Source organism: Muntiacus reevesi, chromosome 19 (assembly GCF_963930625.1).
Source record: "Muntiacus reevesi chromosome 19, mMunRee1.1, whole genome shotgun sequence".
Taxonomy (NCBI): Eukaryota; Metazoa; Chordata; class Mammalia; order Artiodactyla; family Cervidae; genus Muntiacus; species Muntiacus reevesi.
The window spans coordinates 4,475,853-4,494,139 of NC_089267.1; the positions used below are offsets into that span (position 1 = coordinate 4,475,853).

At 38.2% G+C, this 18,287-nt stretch overlaps 1 pseudogene; it reads right to left on the reverse strand.

Moving 5' to 3' along the window:
- Nucleotides 1-643: 643 nt before the first annotated feature.
- Nucleotides 644-2,133, reverse strand: LOC136150731 (eukaryotic translation initiation factor 3 subunit E pseudogene; annotated as a pseudogene).
- Between the last annotated feature and the right edge of the window lie 16,154 nt (nucleotides 2,134-18,287).

An 18,287-nucleotide genomic window follows, 5' to 3' on the forward strand; every position in this document is an offset into this window, starting at 1 on the left:
ATTATTATTACTTTTTCAATTTTTAGTCTGGTTTTTAGATCTGGGACATTTTATGGAAATCCTTCAATAGCAACTCCTTGATGTTTGTCTCTTTTATTATCAGTGTCCCTGTCTCTATCTATTTGGTACTCTTTCAGTGTTGAGGAGTGCAACATGGCAGGGACTGGTAACTATCTGTCTCTGTGCTGAGACACATAGGAGGAGCCCTTGTTAACAGCCCTCTCTGTATATTAGAGTCTACCTGCTTCATTTCTCATTGACTGAATAATTCCATTTATTAGTGCCCGAGTTCCTCTGGATCCCAATTATTGCAAGATTGAAGATTGACTCCCTGGCCCATTCAAGTGGGTCCACTTGTACAGAGGGACCCCCCCTGAGTTTTTCATGAAATTTATAAATTTCACTCCATTATTTATGGGGAGGACCTTTCCTTTTGTTTGTTTTCCAGCTCTCTTTATACTCTAAATATAAGGTTCATCCTTAGAGTTTACCAATATAAAAGAGACATTCAGAGCATTATCTAAGCTAAGCAAGCATGCTTACTTCCTCGGCATGTTATTCCAAAGAAGAAGATACTGTATGAGGAGGATTTGGTAATTATGTTCAGGCTGCATATTCCCAGAATCCACCATACTCACATTACTTTTTATTTTTTTTAATGAAACGGTCAATTTTATTCAAATCCTTCAAAATTTATACTAAATACGTTGTTTCTAAAAGGTTTCACCTTTATATAATGGTTTTATTATTTTACCTTTCCTTTAAAGGTTTTTCAATTTTTCTGTACAGTTCTTCAATAGAAGCCAGAGTCCTGAGCTGCCCAGTTAGGAGCCTCTGACCTACTATTCTGATTAAGTTTCTTCTCAACATTCTTGGCCAACATCTGGCTTCTAAATGAAAGGCTTTTGGTCTTTTCAATCACTTGCTGATAGGGTGAGACTGCATTGTTACCCGTAACCACATGACCTAATTTAGAATCAATCTTGGCATCCAGCCTTGCATTTCTAATCAAATTCACAATCCACCTTTCAGCTTCTTCTGAAGTCATGTTCAATTTTTCTGCCAACATGTTAATGCTGATGCACTGATGGATGCGACAAAAAGTCTCAAATATGAAGTGACGGGCATTTTCAATGAAATCCTCAAGACAAGCCACCAAGAAGAAATCATTCACTAGTACTGATTCACATTCCCTTAGCTTTTTTCTGAGCCCCATCAAAGTCAAAATTAACATATAAGCATTCAACAAATTCTGTAATTGGGTCTTTATATGTGTAAGACTCCTGCTGAATAACTTTGACCAGATCTTTTAGCACCTGCCGGCATTTTCGAACATCTTTGCTTGTTATGACTGCTGTAGTCAAACAGCGAAGAATATGTGGACACATCGTTTGAATTGTATTAAGATACTGTAGCTGGTAAAGGAAGAAAGAGATCAATAATGTTGTCGCGCCCTTTGGGGGTGATTAAAGAAAACAAACAGAGACCAATGAATGAGCCATGTCCGCTGCTGAAGAGACTGAAGAGGAGAACTCACAGAATTATTATCTATGATCTCTTTTAGCCGTGTCAGGTCTTCCATGGCTGCATTCCAATTCTGCATTAAGATTTCAGAGGCCAGTTTTCCCCAGAGTGAACTCAAAGCATTTCTACCCGTTGCTGGAACCAACACTCTAAAGAAGTAAAGATATTCTGCTGCTCCAGAGTAATTTCCACATTCATACTGGAATTTTGCATACCTGTACTGTGTATCTAAATATTCCTGCCTAAAACCATGCTTATCTGCCAGGTAGTCAAACAGCATCCGAGCATCCCTGGTTGACTGCATCTGTCTTGTAGTTTCTGGATCTTTAAACATTTTCACAATTGGTTCAGTTTCTTCTTGAACCTGTTTCAGCTGTACAACAACAGTTCTTTTTTTCTCTCAAAGCATGAGGAATATCATAAAAATAAATATTTTTGTACACATCCATAGCAAAGTCTACCATGTTGGTATCGCTAAGAAGATCCAGTTTCCCTTGTAACAACTCCTTTTCATTATATATCTGTTACAGAGAGAAACTCAAGCAACGGAAAGACTAAATGCCGATCTAAAAAGTGCGCGATGTGAATGGTCAAGTCGTACTCTACCATCTCGCCAAGGAAAAGTCTCATATTACTTTTTAAAATATACTTTTCTAACCCTCTCACTGCACACTTAATATATTTAAAAAAATAAATGAAAGTTACTCCTTAGACTTTCCATTACACCCTTTACATTTCGAAATGCAAAATGTATTGCATTTTTTTAAAAAAGTTTATGCTGTGAAACATTTGCACATTGACTTATGAACTATATATGAATTTGCTCTTCAGTGCTAACATGTAAAGCTAAAGAAATACACTGTAAAGCAAAATTATGTTTTACAACATTATGAGGCAAATTTAAATCCTACTGCATAATAATTGAGAATAACATCAATTAATAAGTCAAGATAGTTTTTCCATGAAAGATTCACCAAAAATACAATTACTAGAAATGACAGTGGTAAGGAATTTATACAAACGAATTGAATTTATATAACTGCAAGGTGCTAGTAACAGTTTATCATTATTATTTTTGCTTTTGACTTTAGGTCTGGAGAGCAGGCAGATTTTCAGAAAGGAAAGTTGGGTGCGACATGGAGGACAAAAAGGGAAACCTGGAGCCCATGGAGGTCATCTAGGTCTGCACTGGTCTCAGTTTTGATGATCAGGTGGCACGGTAGAGAAACTGGTGCCCAGGAGTTGCAGAAAGTGAAGATCTGGTGGAAGCTGAAGGAGCTATGGTTGGGCCTGGCTGTGTCCCAAGCTAACAGGATCAGTCAGCAGCAAATCGGCAATGATATTCGTGAACTACAACACCACCTGCTCATTCATTGCCCTCTGAGCCTGAAAACAATTTGGCTGCTACTTCCCTTTTGTCTTCCAGACACCATACACAATGTACCTTGTGGCCCATGAGACCTAGAAAAATGGAGCTGAAAACCTAGCTCCAGTTCTGCTCAGCTAACTCAGCGTAGGTATGTCTACAATGAATAAGGAATATATGTTGCTCAATGGAATTTTAAAAAGAAGTTACTATAAAAGTCTATATTTGCTTTAAAAAGAACTATGAAGTATCAAATCCTGAGACTAACTATATCAGTCTACTAATGTGAGGTATTGTATTACTTAAAAAACTATATTACATTAACAGATCATATTCAGGGACATAAAAACATGCTGTTGAATACATTTCTGAACTATTGATATATTAGCATCTGAGTACTCTGTGTTCACTTTGATTTTCTGTCAATATCTGGCTTTGTTTTCTTGATAACCCCTTCATGTCTTTACAGGATAATCTGAGTAAAGACATGTATACACCATAACATTGCTACAATATTTTTAGTAGAAGTAATCATGAACTGTGTAGGTGGATCATAAAATACATATTTGTCCAAAGAAAAATGATTTTGTTCTATGACAGAAAACAGTGGTTCAAACTTTAATCAAAATTACACACGTAATGTGGTGTGAGAGTACTTTTCAAAACCCAAGTGCAAGAAACAGAATCCAAAGCTTATCTTACATTTTTTCACACCTATTTAATGCCCATTAAAGATTATGAAAGATAAAGCTAAATTGATTCAGCAATAAAATTCTATGGTGCTTTTCAGACTAATATAATGATAATGTATTATTCAGATTTTCAGTATCATTAACACTGAAACAAAACGAGAGTAGAAGTTATATATTTTCTTCCTTGAAATATTAAAATGCTATATAATTCCACAGAGCATGATAGTACTGGAATAGTAAAAAAAAAAAAAAAAAAAAAAAAAAACACCAAAATTAAGATAGTATTGTAGGTAGCGTGACATTTTATTAATATATAAGGTTTTGACCTACATTATGAACTAACCTAAAAAGCACCAAATATAAGCAAAAAAGGACTTCCCTGGTAGATCAGTGGTAAAAAATCCACCTGCCAATGCAAAAGACATTGATTTGATCCCTGAGTTAAGAAGGAAATGGCAGCCCACTCCAGTATTCTTGCCTGAGCTAACTCATGGAAAGAGGAGTCTGGCGGGCTACAGTCCATGGGGTCACAAAAGAGTTGCACACAACTGAGAGACTAAACACCGACAACAACAAACCTGTGTTTGTTTTAAGTAGCGAGGAGCATTTGGCCAGTCATTGCTTGTCTCTAAATTCCTGTCCAATCTCACCTTCCTTTTGCTTCGTTAACTAGACCAAGAGTCAGCAAACAAAGCCAAACCCTTCTCACACATTTTTGGTATGAATTTCAAGCTAAGAATACATTTTACATTTTTAAACATTGCAAAAAACAAACAACAACATATCATAAAACAGAAAAAGATGCAACAAAGTTCACATGTGGCCTACAGAGCCTAAAATATTTATCACCTGTTCATTCAAGCAAGTTTGTCATTCCCTGGACTGGACTATAATTTCCTGGGCATCATGATATATATATATATATATATATATATATATATATATATATATATATGTATGTATGTATATACATCATGTGTATATATGTGTGTGTGTGTGTGTGTGTGTGTGTGTATGTATATATACACACACACACCATGGTATACTTAGCTTAATACATGTTTTATATACATATATGGGCTTACCAGATTATTCAGTGGTAAAAAATCCTCCTGCCATGCAGGAGATGCAAATTTATCCCTGGGTTAGAAAGATCCACTGGAGAAGGAAATGACACTCTCCATTCCAGTATTCTTGCCTGAAAATTCCATGTAAGGAGGAGACCAGTAAGCTACAGTCCATGGGGTTACAGAGTCTAACATAACTTAGCAACTGAACAATGAAAGCAGACAGTAAAGAATCTGTCTGCAATGCATACATGACACACAATGAATATTCAATGGATTTGCTGAATTTATGATAACTTATCTTATGATAACTAGTATAGGAAGGCACTTCACATCTGGAGCTAATGGTATAATGGTAAACATTGAAGAAAGAGTTTTCGATATGTATAGTGTAACAATATAGCTCAGTGGCTCAGAAGACTGAGTGCCTAATTGACAATTTTGAATTGTGCTGCTGGAGAAGACTCTCGAGAGTCCCTTGGACACCAAAAAGATCAAACCAGTTAATCCTAAAGGAAATCAACCCTGAATATTCATTGGAAAGACTGTGCTGAAACTGAAACTCCAGTTCTTTGGCCACCTGATGCAAAGAGCTGACTCATTGGAAAAGATCCTGATGCTGGAAAAGTTTGAGAGCAAGAGGAGAAGGGGATGACAGAGGATGAGATGGTTGGATGGCATCACCTACTCGGACATGAGTTTGAGCAAACTTAGAGAGACAGTGAAGGACAGAGAAGCCTGGTGTGCTGCAGTTCATGGGGTCACAAAGAGTTGAACATGACTTAGTGACTGAACAACATCAACAGATGGTTGCCGGGAGCCATTATGGGAGGTCCCGCCCATGATGAGGTCATGAAGAAAATACTGGGCAGGCAAGGCCGTCTGGGACCCCATCCATGACGAGGTCATGAGGAAAATACCTGACAGGCAAGGCCGACTAGGATAAGGGACCCTCCAGGTTGGCCTCGGCCTCTACCCCACCCCTGTATCCTCCCCCCTTTTTCTGCTGTTGTTCTTGTTTGCCCTGTTGCAGATTCTTGGGTTGCCTGCCGAGAGTTCTCCTGCTCCTCTTTCAGTGAATGAGGACCAACTTAAAAGCCTAATTAATAAATGTCCTAGATGCTGGTACCCTACGAAAGGGCCAGGGATGAAGGAAATGCTTCAATTCAAACCCTTTTGCTGGCATTCTGGCTTGTTTGATAAATGTGTGCTCTCATTGCAAAAAATGCACATGATTGTTCTAAACATCCTAAGCACAGTATTCTAACAAAAGAAACTATGAAGCATAGGTCCCTCCACAGGGTGAGAAAAGCCCCACAAGTATTATAGCCACAAATATGCCTAATAGAAAATAGTTTAGATAGAGATTAGCTGGTGACTTCTTGTAGGTAATTAACTTTTAGACTAAGAGCCTGTTTTGTGCTATATCTGCTGTTTTTGCAGTCCTTTGCATTTCTGTTCTGTAAAAATGTAATCCTATCTAGTTCTCATGGAGATGACACCTAATAGAAAGAAAATAGATTAACCACAAAAAAGACAGGGTCGGCTACTGAAGTTGCTTAAAGTTGCACCAGGCGCAAGTCATAAATTGTCAACAGCCCTGAAAGCCAAAAGATATTATACATAGAGATTAACCATTAAAAAGGCCCTAATAGGCACAAAGCCTTTTGGGGGGGTGAGGAAGCCCTATTAGAAAATACAAAACGTATTGTTTTAAAAAAGCGGTTATTGGATCAACGTTTGATTGATGTTAATGTGCTGAGATTGTGCAGCGGAAACTATTGTTAATATAGTTAGAGATCTAGAAAAATAAGAGTTTAGCCCTAGTGTAAAAATAATAAGATAATTGTTAATTTTAACCAGGAGTGCTAAACAGGGGCTGCCTCTCCAGAGCCACAGAGTCTTTGTGTGTTAAACTTTTTAGATAAATTTAGCTGAGAATTTCTGCAAAAAGACTGACTTTTATGTTAACAGGATTGTATTTCTATTATGTTGCAACTTGCTGTACCATGAGACTGCCACTTTTTTGTTTTCTGCTAACCTCAAGGCCAGAAGATAATGTACAAAAAATCTATGGGAAAAGACTCTCATAAACAAAAAATATACAGAGCACACCTGGTTTCATGAAAGACAAGTTGATGTAATGTTAAACTAAGTCTGTGTGCTTATCTGCCCCTTAGAAATGTACCAACTTAGGGTATAAAGGTGATGGTGAAAAATAAAGCAACTGACAGACTCTGCTGCATATCCTGGTCTGCTCTCTCTCTCTCTCTCTCTCTCTCTCTCTCTCTCTCTCTCTCTCTCTCTCTCTCCCTCCCTCCCTCCCTCACAGACTTGGCCCTATCAAGGCCGGTCCTTCGTGTCTTCTCTCGCAGATGCCATTCATCCTGAGGGTTCCCCTGGATCCTGCTGGGGCTGGACCCCGGGAGATGGTAAAGAATCTGTCTGCAGTGCAGGGGACTTGGGTTTGATCCCTGGGTCTGGAAGATCACCTGGAGAAGGAAATAGCAAACCACTCTAGAATCTTGCCTGGGAAATTCCATGGACAGAGGAGTTTGGCGGGCTACAGTCCATGAGGTTAGGTTGCAAAGTGTCAGAAACGACTGAGCGACTAACACACACACACACACACACACACACACACACACAACACACACACACACACACACACACACACACACACACACACACACACACACACACACACGGCTATTGAACTAACAAAACTTATACATATTTTTCTTTAATGTGAAGCTGTTCTGGAAAGTGACCTCCTAGCTACAGACTCTATATCTTACCCAAGTTGAGATGTAGATATGGACTTGTGACCAGCTCTTGAATGCGCCAGATATTTCTCTTTTTCTTTCAGCAAACAGAAAACAACATACACACATTGCATATGTCATGATATTATGGCATGAAGTGTTTGCATGCAGCAAATTGCATCTCAAAACTATACCTTTAAATGTATCATTTGACTGATAGTGCCATAAGTATATATGTATTCAGTTGAAACAAAAATAAAATGTACACACAGATACTGCCTCTGGCAGAATCCCCAAGGATTTGTAGGATACAAGTTGAAAGTTGCTGCCGTGTACCTTCTAACTTCCTGCCACCTACTTGACCCCAGAGTACTTCATTATTTTCATACAATTGTAATATTTATGGTTGAGGATATTTCTTAGAGTGAAAGTTTAACTTGACCCAAATATATAGAAAATCTAACTCTATATAATTAAGAAAAGCAAGTAAAATGAGTTACAGTCTTTACACCATTTACTTTCTCTTTCTCTCTCTCTCTCTTTTTTCTTTTTTTGTTGTTGTTTTTCCCGACTATGCTTCTATGAGGCATTGCTTTCATATCAAATTCAGGAAACCCATTACAATTTAAAATAATGGGCCTTATTTTTACACTAAAAGATTATCCTCTTAAAGTTATTCCTGCCAGTGTTGCCACAGTAAAAAGAAGTTTTTCATTATATATGAGCTTAAAAAAATGATGAGCCTGGGACTTCCCTGGTGGTTGAGCAGTTAAGAATCTGCCTTCCAAAGCAGAGCATGTGGGTTTGATGTCTGTTCGGGGAACTGAGATCCCACATGCTGCAGGGCAACTAAGCCTGCATGCAGCAACGAGAGAAGCCCATGTACCACAACGAAGACCCAGAGCAACCAAAAAAAAGAAAACAGAAAGAAAAGAATGATGGGTCCATACTAAGTACAATAGTGAAACAAAAACTTGCAAGTCAGCATACAGATGTGGTGGATGTTACTTGTTATCCGATGAACATTTCTTTTTCTTTCCTGTTTAAAAAAAAAAAGTTTTGATTTTGTTTAAGGAATAGTTCAGAATCTCTTGATATTAAGGATGTTAAATTACTTTCATGTGTGCATGCTCAGTGGTGTCTGACTCTTTGTGATCCCATGGACTGTAGCTTATCAGGTTCCCCTATCCATTGGGTTCTTCAGGCAAGAATACTGGAGTGCCATGCTGTTTCCTCCTTCAGGGGATCTTCCCAACCCAGGGATGGAAGCTGTGTCTCCTGCATTGGCAGGCAGATTCTTTACTCTCAGCCACCTGGGAAGCCCGTTTCTAGGTAGATTTCCTTTCCTATTAATAAAGAGTGGCTGAAAGAAGGCTGTATTTTTGTGGTGCTACTTTCTGTTTGGATATACACACTTTCTCTGTGTGTGTTCTGATGCCTTTTTGTCAGCATGTATTGAAAGACTTGGGCTTCCCTGGTGCCTCAGTGGTGAAAAATCCACCTGCCAGTGCAGGAGATATGGGTTCTATTCCTCAGTCAGAAAGATCCCCTGGAGAAGGGAATGGCAACCCACTCCAATATTCTTGCCTGGAAAATCCTATGGATGAAGGAGCTGCTGGGCTACAGTCCATGGGATCACAAAGAGTTGGATGTGACTGAGAAACTAAACAACAATTGAGGGATGTGGGCTCTGAAAAGCAAAATTATTACATCCAGTAGTTCCTGACAGAGGATGAGACAGTTGGATGGCATCACCAACTTGATGGATATGAGTCTGACCAACCTCCACAAGTTGATGATGGAGAGGGAAGCCTGGCATGCTGTAGTCCATGGGGTTGCAAAGAGTCAGACACGACTGAGAGCCTGAATTGGACTGAATAGTTCCTGAACATAAGGACCAGTTTACATTTTATTTATGCTGGAAGCAAGAAAGCCTGGTTGTTGCTACAACATTCCAAAATCATGAGCTACTTAAAAAACATATATACTACCAATATAAATAGTGGCAGATTTGCCCCTGACTAAAGTACAAGCCCGTGTAACAGAGTATAATTAAGCCTGTTAGGTCAAAATGACAATCATAGTTAAAGATGCCACATGATTAACATCGAAAAGAGTTGTAGTAGCATACCCAGGACAATATTTGTCATTGTCAACTTTTAAAAAAGAATCATCAGTGAAATTAAAGAGTTACGTGAAAAACAGTTAACAAAAGGACTTCCTAGGAGTTAAGACTGCTAGCTAAGAAATATTGAGCTTGATGAAGATTCAGTTGATGGCAATCTCCATGGTTTTGAGTGAGTAACCCCAGGGGCATTCCTTCCTTTTCATATACAGAAAGGAAAAAGGAATCAATCATTGGGATGCCCAAGAGCAAGTGGGCTCACAAATTCTACTTCAAATCCTTAAAGTCTATATCATCAGGTTCTTCACATAAAATTGAGTCAGATTGCTTTTCTTTAGCAAAATATACAGAAGTTTGGTTGTAAGATTGCAATTTAGGGTTCTGTTCCAGCAATAATTAACAGCCAGAGAGAACCTTGCAGTTGGGGCTTAGTTTTGGGTTTGGTGTAACTTAGGACACCAAGAAGTATATCCAGATCTAGGGGTAGCCTTTATTCTCATACCTGATACTCTAAATATTAAAAATGGGTTTGGGCGATTATTCTTTGCCAACTTCACATCCCTTTATGGTTAAAAGTTTTAGCAAGTGAAGAGGCTTGAGAAGAAGAGCAAAAACTTCATTCATACACCTCAAGAAAGTAGAACCCCTAGGGAATTTCGTATTATCCAGATCAAACATCAGGATTTGCAAGAAATAAGGACTCTCAGTAAAACCCTGGGGCATTATTATCCAGGTAAGTTGTTTTTCTTCTGATATAAAGTCAAAAAATGCATTGACTAGCTTCAACTGGAATACTAAAGAATGCACTGCATAAATCAATTATAATAGAGAATATGCTTCTGGTGGGATGATGTTAGTTGCACCCACAAGGCTTAGCACAACATGGTGTTGAGGGATAACAGTGTTGGTTATTGCTCAGGGTCCTGGACAAGTATCCTTCCTAAACCCTTAGGTTTTCTTACTAATAAAATGAGAACATTACATGGAGTAGTATAGGGTATAATGACAGCTTGAACTCTGCAATTTTCTATCATGGTCTTTGTGCCTCAAAGGACTTCTTTACTTATAGGATATTGATCAATTGTTAGAAGAAGTTTTGAGGGATCTATCTGAATCTTGGTGGGAGATGTGCCATGAATTTTGTTAATATCAGGTGGAAATTTTGCCCATAAGCGATTTGGTAGCTGATTTAATAGAAACAAGTGATCATTGTTCCCAAATCAGATCTAGTATGATCAGAGGTGGGGAGGAGGGATAATAAACTTCAAAGAGTATTTTAATTCATCTAGTTGAGTATTTATTACTGTCAAGTTCTATAATTATCTCCCTCTTTTTGTAAAAGGACATTTCTACATGACACTTCCTTAAACAATCTTGGCCTAGCTATATAGGTTGTTGGAGTTAAGGTAAAAACAATGTGTATTTATCAAAGGACTTAAACAGATTGGAGTAGGTTGAGAGATCCCCACTATTTGAACTCTGAGGCAAGGGCTTTTTATAACAGTGTAGTTAAGTACCCAGTTTATGGCTCTGGTGTCAATCACAACTAGAAGAAATTCATCCTCAATCTGGAGAAATGTTTCTCCAAGTCATTTATGAAGGAGCATTAGGAAGAGCCACTGCAATTCCTTTAAGCCCTATCACAGAATTGGGAGGTCATTGGAAAGTCTTCCACGATGGCTCAGCAGGTAAAGAATCTGCCTGCAAATGCAGGAGACACTGGAGACAAGGGTTCGACTCCTGGGTTGGGAAGACAACACTGGAGCAGAAAATGGCAACTCACTCCAGTATTCTTGCCTGGAAAATTCCATGGACAGAGAAGCCTGGTGGGCTACAGTCCAAGGGTCACAGAGAGTCGAACACTACTGAGTGACTGTGGTTGTTTTTTGAATGACTTGTTAGAGGAATAACAGTGTCTAGAGCACATGACTTTGTAAAAATCTCACATCCAATGCTCTTTCTCTTTGCAATAAAAGCAGAAAAGGAAGTGTTTTGGTTTCATTTAGTAGCCTCCATTTACTGGAGTTGGAGATTAAGAATTTTGGTGGGCTCCCTTTGTGGTGACTCATCTAGAGTCTGGTTCACTAGAATAACTAAATTTGGAGCAGACACTTTTTTCTGATTCTATTTTACTAGAAGGGAAATGTCCCTGTTCAACACATTAGTAAACATAGACTTAAAAGCTACCTAAGTGGAGTCAACATTGAAAAGAAGACTAGAATTTTCTTTAAAAGCAAATTGAAGTCACTTGGAATAGTCATGAACAGGTTTATAAGATCTTTGTGTCCAAGCCTGACTTGTTCTAAACAACAGGCTTTGGAAAAGCCCTAGGAATTCTCAGTAATATCTTTATGTTATTGCCTTCCAGTTGTCATTCTAGAGCTTTCAAGATTTTCCCATTTAGCAATTTTCATCCAATGGTGGTTATGACTTTCACTGAGAAGTATATGACCTTGCTGATATAAGTCAGAGAAATGAGGCTGATATGTGTGGATTACATCCCCAAGCAAATCTGTGGGAATCTTCAGATACTTTGGGAAAATCTTTGGCTATGGCTCCAAGTTCAGCTTTGGTTCAGAGAGACCAATTTGGTTCAGAGGACAAGCTCAGCCTCTGGTCCTCAAGTTCTGATAAGTTCAGAGGAGAAGTGTGTGGGGAGAATTTCAGAGAAAGATTGAAGTTCTGTGCAAGAATTATTATGTGAAAACTGAAGGTCCAGAGGAGGTGTAGGCAGCATGGGGGTGGGGGGGGGAGGAGGGTGGCAAAGAGCTGGGGATTGAGTCACAGAAGTGAGAGAGGACAAGACTCAGGCTTCAGAGACATTTTCATTCTTTGATCATTAACTATTTGCCTCAGTTAATCTTAAAGATCTCATTTTTTAGAGATACAATGTTAGACTTCTGATAATATTTGGAGGCCTCAAAATGCCAATTGAAATAGGCATTCTATTCAGTTTTGGATATTTTAGAGCTATGATTGTCCAATTTGGTTGTAATAAAATTAAGTTCTCCACAAGAGCTATTTATATTTTCCAAATTGCCTTTGTTCAGGTCAGTCTATTTGGTTAGAAATGCACCATAATTTTCAAACAAAATAGGTTGGGGTCTCTGTAAGGGACATGCCCTCTAAACATTTAATTTACTGAGATCTGTCTCAGGATTTTCTCTAATGTATAAGAATACTTTTCAGTTTACACAACTGAAACAGCTCAAATAGCCTGCAGGCCTAATAGCAACCAGTTCTAAGACAACAATCTGACCCCAAAACTGCCAGGTGAAAGGCATCATTAGAGTTCCAGTAGAAAAGCCACTGTTCCAAAGGGACAGGCTGAAGGCTGAACCAGCACATTTCCAATTAAATAGCCCTTAGATTCAAAAGGAGCAGGCCAAAGCCAAGCTAGATCCAGATGGAACAGCCTAATTTCAAAAATCATGCTAAAATGCCAAGCAAATTCTTGTACACAGAACAAGGTCTTAACCAGAAAGAACAAAACCTTAAAAAAGATTCCAAATAAAACATGGAGAACTTCAATATGAAAAAAAAAAAAAAAAAAAAAAAATGGCAGAAGTTCAGATTCAGGGGGAAAAACTCACCAAGTCCCAATATCAGTGAGAAAAGGAGTGAGCACAGTGAACTCAGTATAGGTAATATACCTGTTTGCTAATTAGTCTCAGGTTTCTTGGCTGGCTTCCCTGGGGGCTCGAGGGGTAAATAATTTGCCTGCAATGCAGAAGACCTGGGTTTGATCTCTGAGAAGGGAATGGCTACCCACTCGAGTACTCTTGCTTGGAGAATTCTGTGGACAAAGGAGCCTGATGGGCTCCAGTCTATAGGGTCACAGAGAGTCAGACACGATAACACTCTCAGTTGTCTTGGGCAGGGGGGGGTCTTTTCTGGTCCCCATATAGGCCACCAAAATGTTGATCTAAAACATACTACCAGTTATTTCTCCAGCAAATATTGGATTATTCTATATCAGAAAATAATTGTAATTCAGGCTTATGGCCATGGTGAGTTAAATGCAAATCTCTTTCAAAAATGTAGAGGAGAACTCCTTTATAGAGGGGAAAGGAAGTGGGAGGACTACAGCAAACATAGGGCCCATGGCTTTTTATTGGCTGAATTGTGCCCATAATGTATTGGTTGAGCCCATGCCAGGAAACAAGAGGGAGTCTCTTCTTCCTGTTGGACTCTGCTATCATTGTAGAGCATAACTCCCTCTTCTGACCTCCTGATTGTATATATTTTTTTACAAGTTTTATTCAGATATAATTGGTATACAGCACTGTATAAGTTTAAAGTGTAATAATGGCTTAGCTTTCATACATCATGGAATGCTTATCACAAAAAGTTTATTGAGCATCCATCAACTCATATAGATATAAAATTAAAGAAACAGAAAAGAAACGTTTGTCTTATGATGAAAACTCTTAAGGATTTACTCTCTTAACAACTTGCATATGTAACATAGAGCAGTGTTACAGTTATGAAATAGTACAGTACATTCTAGTACTTATTGTCATCTAACTGGAAACTTGTACCTTTTGACAATCATCATTCAATTATTATCCATCCTCCCTCTGTCTTTGATAACCTCAAACCTTATCTCTTTATCTGTGAGATACTTTGATTGTTGTTTTTGAAGTAAAATTGGCCTACAACACTATGTAAATTCCTCTTTTATAACATGGTGATTTGGTATTTTTATACAGTTCAAAATAATAACATAAATATGATTATTATGGTTCTGGAAACAGTATGTCATAATACAAAAATATTGCATAGTTATTGACTATATTTCTCACACTGAACATTTCGTACTCATGACTCATTTGTTTTGTAGCTGGAAGTTTGTGTCTCTGAATCTCTCATCAATTTCATTCATCTGCCCATCACCCTCCTCTCTGGCAAACATCTGATTCTTCTCTGAATTTATAACTCTATTTCCGGTTTCCTGAATTTGTTCATTTGTTTTTAGAGTCCACATATATGTGAAATCCCTCAGTATTTGCCTTTCTCTGTCTTACTTATTACACTAAGCACAACATAATATAGGCCCAACTAGGTCCAACCATATTGTTGCAAATGTCAGAGTTTCGTTCCTTTTAATGAATGATTAATATCACTCTGTAAATATATGCAACAGGCTTCCCAAGTGGCTCAATTGCGAAGAATCTAATCTACATGACAATGTAGGAGATGTGGGTTCAATCCTTGGACTGGGAAGATCCTTTGGAGAAAGAAATGGCAAACCACTCCAGTATTCTTGCCTCGGAAATCCCTAGGAGAGAGGTGGGTTACAATCCATAGGTTTGCAAAATAGCTGGACACAACTTAGTGACTAAACAATAAATATATGCCACATCTTTTTATCCACTCATCTGTTTATTGCCCCTTAGTTTACTTCCATATTTTGACTATTGTATTAATAAATAATTGTGGAACGAGTATCAGGACATCTATCTTTTTGATTTAGTGTTTTTGTTTTCTTCAGATATACACCAAGGGATGGAATTGCTGGAGCATATGGTAGTTTAGTTTTTAATTTTTTTGAGGAAACTCCATACTGTTTTCCATAGTGATACCAATATAATACATCCAACCAGTCCATCCTAAAGGAAATCAGTCCTGAATATTCATTGGAAGGACTGATACTGAAGCTGAAGCTCCAATATTTTGGCCACCTGATGTGAAGAACTGATTCATTGGAAAAGACCCTGATGATGGGAAAGACTGAAGGCAGGAGGAGAAGGGGATGGCAGAGGATGAGATGTCTGGATGACATCACTGACTTGATGGGCATGAGTTTGAGTAAACTCTGGCAGTTGGTGATGGACAGGGAGGCCTGACATGATGCAGTCCATGGGGTCGCAAAGAGTTGGACACGACTGAGTGACTAAACTGAACTGAACCAATAGTTCATGAGGGAGCCTGTCTCCACATTCTCTCCAACACTTGTTTCTTGTTGCCTATTTTATGATAACCATTGTGAGAGCTATGAATTGATATCTCATTAAGGTTTTGATTTGCATTTCCCTGATGATTAGTGAGGTTGAGTGTCCTTTTATTTACCTGTTGGTCGTCTGTCTTTAAAAAAAAAAAAGAAAAAAAGTCTATTTAGATCTGCTGCCCATTTTTAATCAGGCTATTTGTTGTCTTGATTTTGAGTTGTGAGTTCTTTTTGTATTTTGGATATTAACCCCTTATCAGATTCATTGTTTGCAGGTATCTTTGCCCATTCAGTAGGCAGCCCTTTTGTTGTTGTTGTTATTGCTGTTGTTGATAGCATCCTTCACTGCTCAAATGCTTTTAGATTCGATTCAGCTCAGTTCAGTTCAGTTGCTCAGTCGTATCTGACTCTGCGACCCCTTGAATCACAGCACACCAGACTCCCTGTCCATCACCAACTCCCAGAGTTTATTCAAACTCATGTCCATCAAGTCAGTGATGTCATCCAGACATCTCATCCTCTGTCGTCCACTTCGGCCCCTGCCCGCAATCCCTCCCAGCATCAGGGTCTTTTCCAATGAGTCAGCTCTTTGCATGAGTTGGCCAAATTATTGGAGTTTGAGTTTCAGCATCAGTCCTTCCAACGAACACCCAGGACTGATCTCCTTCAGGATGGATTGGTTGGATCTCCTTCCAGTCCAAGGGACTCTCAAGAGTCTTCTCCAACACCACAGTTCAAAAGCATCAATTTTTCGGTGCTCAGCTTTCCTCACAGTCCAACTCTCACATCCTACATGATCACTAGAAAAGCCATAACCTTGACCAGATGGACCTTTTTTGGCAAAGTAATGTCTCTGCTTTTTAAAATGCTATCTAGATTGGTCATAACTTTCCTTCCAAGGAGTAAGTGTTTTTTAATTTCATGGCTGCAATCACCATCTGCAGTGATTTTGGAGCCCAAAATAATAAAGTCTGACACTGTTTCCACTGTTTCCCTATCTATTTCCCATGAAGTGATGGGACCAGATGCCATGATCTTAGTTTTCTGAATGTTGAGCTTTAAGCCAACTTTTTCACTCTCCTCCTGCACTTTCATCAAGAGGCTTTTTAGTTCTTCTTCACTTACTGCCATAAGAGTGGCATATCTGAATTTATTGATATTTATTGATATTTCTCCTGGCAATCTTGCTTCCAGCTTGTTCTTCTTCCAGCCCAGTGTTTCTCATGATGTACTCTGCATATAAGTTAAATAAGCAGGGTGACAATATACAGCCTTGACATACTCCTTTTCCTATTTGGAACCAGTCTGTTGTTCCATGTTCAGTTCTAACTGTTGCTTCCTGACCTGCATATAGGTTTCTCAAGAGGCAGGTCAGGTGGTCTGTTATTCTCATCTCTTTCAGAATTTTCCACAGTTTATTGTGATCCACACAGTCAAAGACTTTGACATAGTAAATAATGCAGAAATAGATGATTTTCTGGAGCTCTTGCTTTTTTTGATGATCTAGCAGTTGTTGGCAATTTGACCTCTGGTTCCTCTGCCTTTCCTAAAACCAGCTTGAACATCTGGATGTTCACAGTTCATGTATTGCTGAAACCTGGCTTGGAGAATTTTGAGCATTACTTTACTAGCATGGGAGATGAGTGCAATTGTGTGGTAGTTTGAGCATTCTTTCGGATTGATTAGGTATCATTTATTTTTGCTCTTGCCTGAGGAAGTATGCCCCCCACCCCAAAAAAATAAAATTATTAAGACCAATAGTGAAAAGCCTACTGCATAGTTTTCTTTCTAGAAGTTTTATGGTTTTAGGTCTTACATTTATTTCTTTAAACCATTTTGAATTTATTTTGTGGATGGTGTGATTTCATAGTCCAGTTTGATTCTTTTGAAGGCAGCTGTTCAACTTTTCCAACACCTTTTATTTGAGACCATGTTTTCCTCATTTCATATTTTTTGCCTCCTTTTTCATATTAATTACCCATATAAGTGTAGGTTTACTTCTGGAATCTTTATTGTGTTTTGTTGATCTATGTGTCTACTTTTGTGCCAATTTCATAATGTTTTGATTACTGTAGTTTTGTAGTATAGTTTGAAAACAGGGAGCAGGATACCTTCAAATTTTCTCTTTTTCAAGACAGTTTTGATATTTTCTGTTACTTTAGAAATTTTAGAATTACTTTTTCCAGTTCAGTGGAAAACACCATTGGCATCTTGATAAAACTTGAAGAGAATATGTAAATTGCCTTGGGTAGTATGGTCACTGTAGTAATACTAATTCTTCCCATCATTTAAATTCTCTCCATTTGTATGGTATTCAGATTCTTTCATTGATGTTTTATAGTTTTGCAAGTACAAGTCTTTTACCTCCTAAGTTAAGTTTGCTCCTAGATATTTTCTGTATTTTGATATGACCTTGATCATTTTCTCAGTCTAGCTTTCTAATAGTTGTTCTCTAGTGTACAGAAATATAGCAGATCTTTGTATATTAATTTTGTATCCTACAGCATTACAAAACTCACTGATGAGTTTTAGTAGTTTTTTGGTGATATATTTGAATTATTCATCTTTGGGTGAATTTTCTGGGTTTAGGATCATCTGCAAATAGTGACAGTTTCACATCTTCCTTTCCAATTTGGATTATTTTACTTCCTTTTTATTTTAGACTACTGTAGCTAGGGCTTTCAACATTATGTTGAACAAAAGTGGTGAGAATGGACATCCTTGTCCTGTTTCTGATCTTAGAGGAAATGATTTCATTTTTCACAGTTGAATATGGCATTAGCTGTGTATGGCATTGC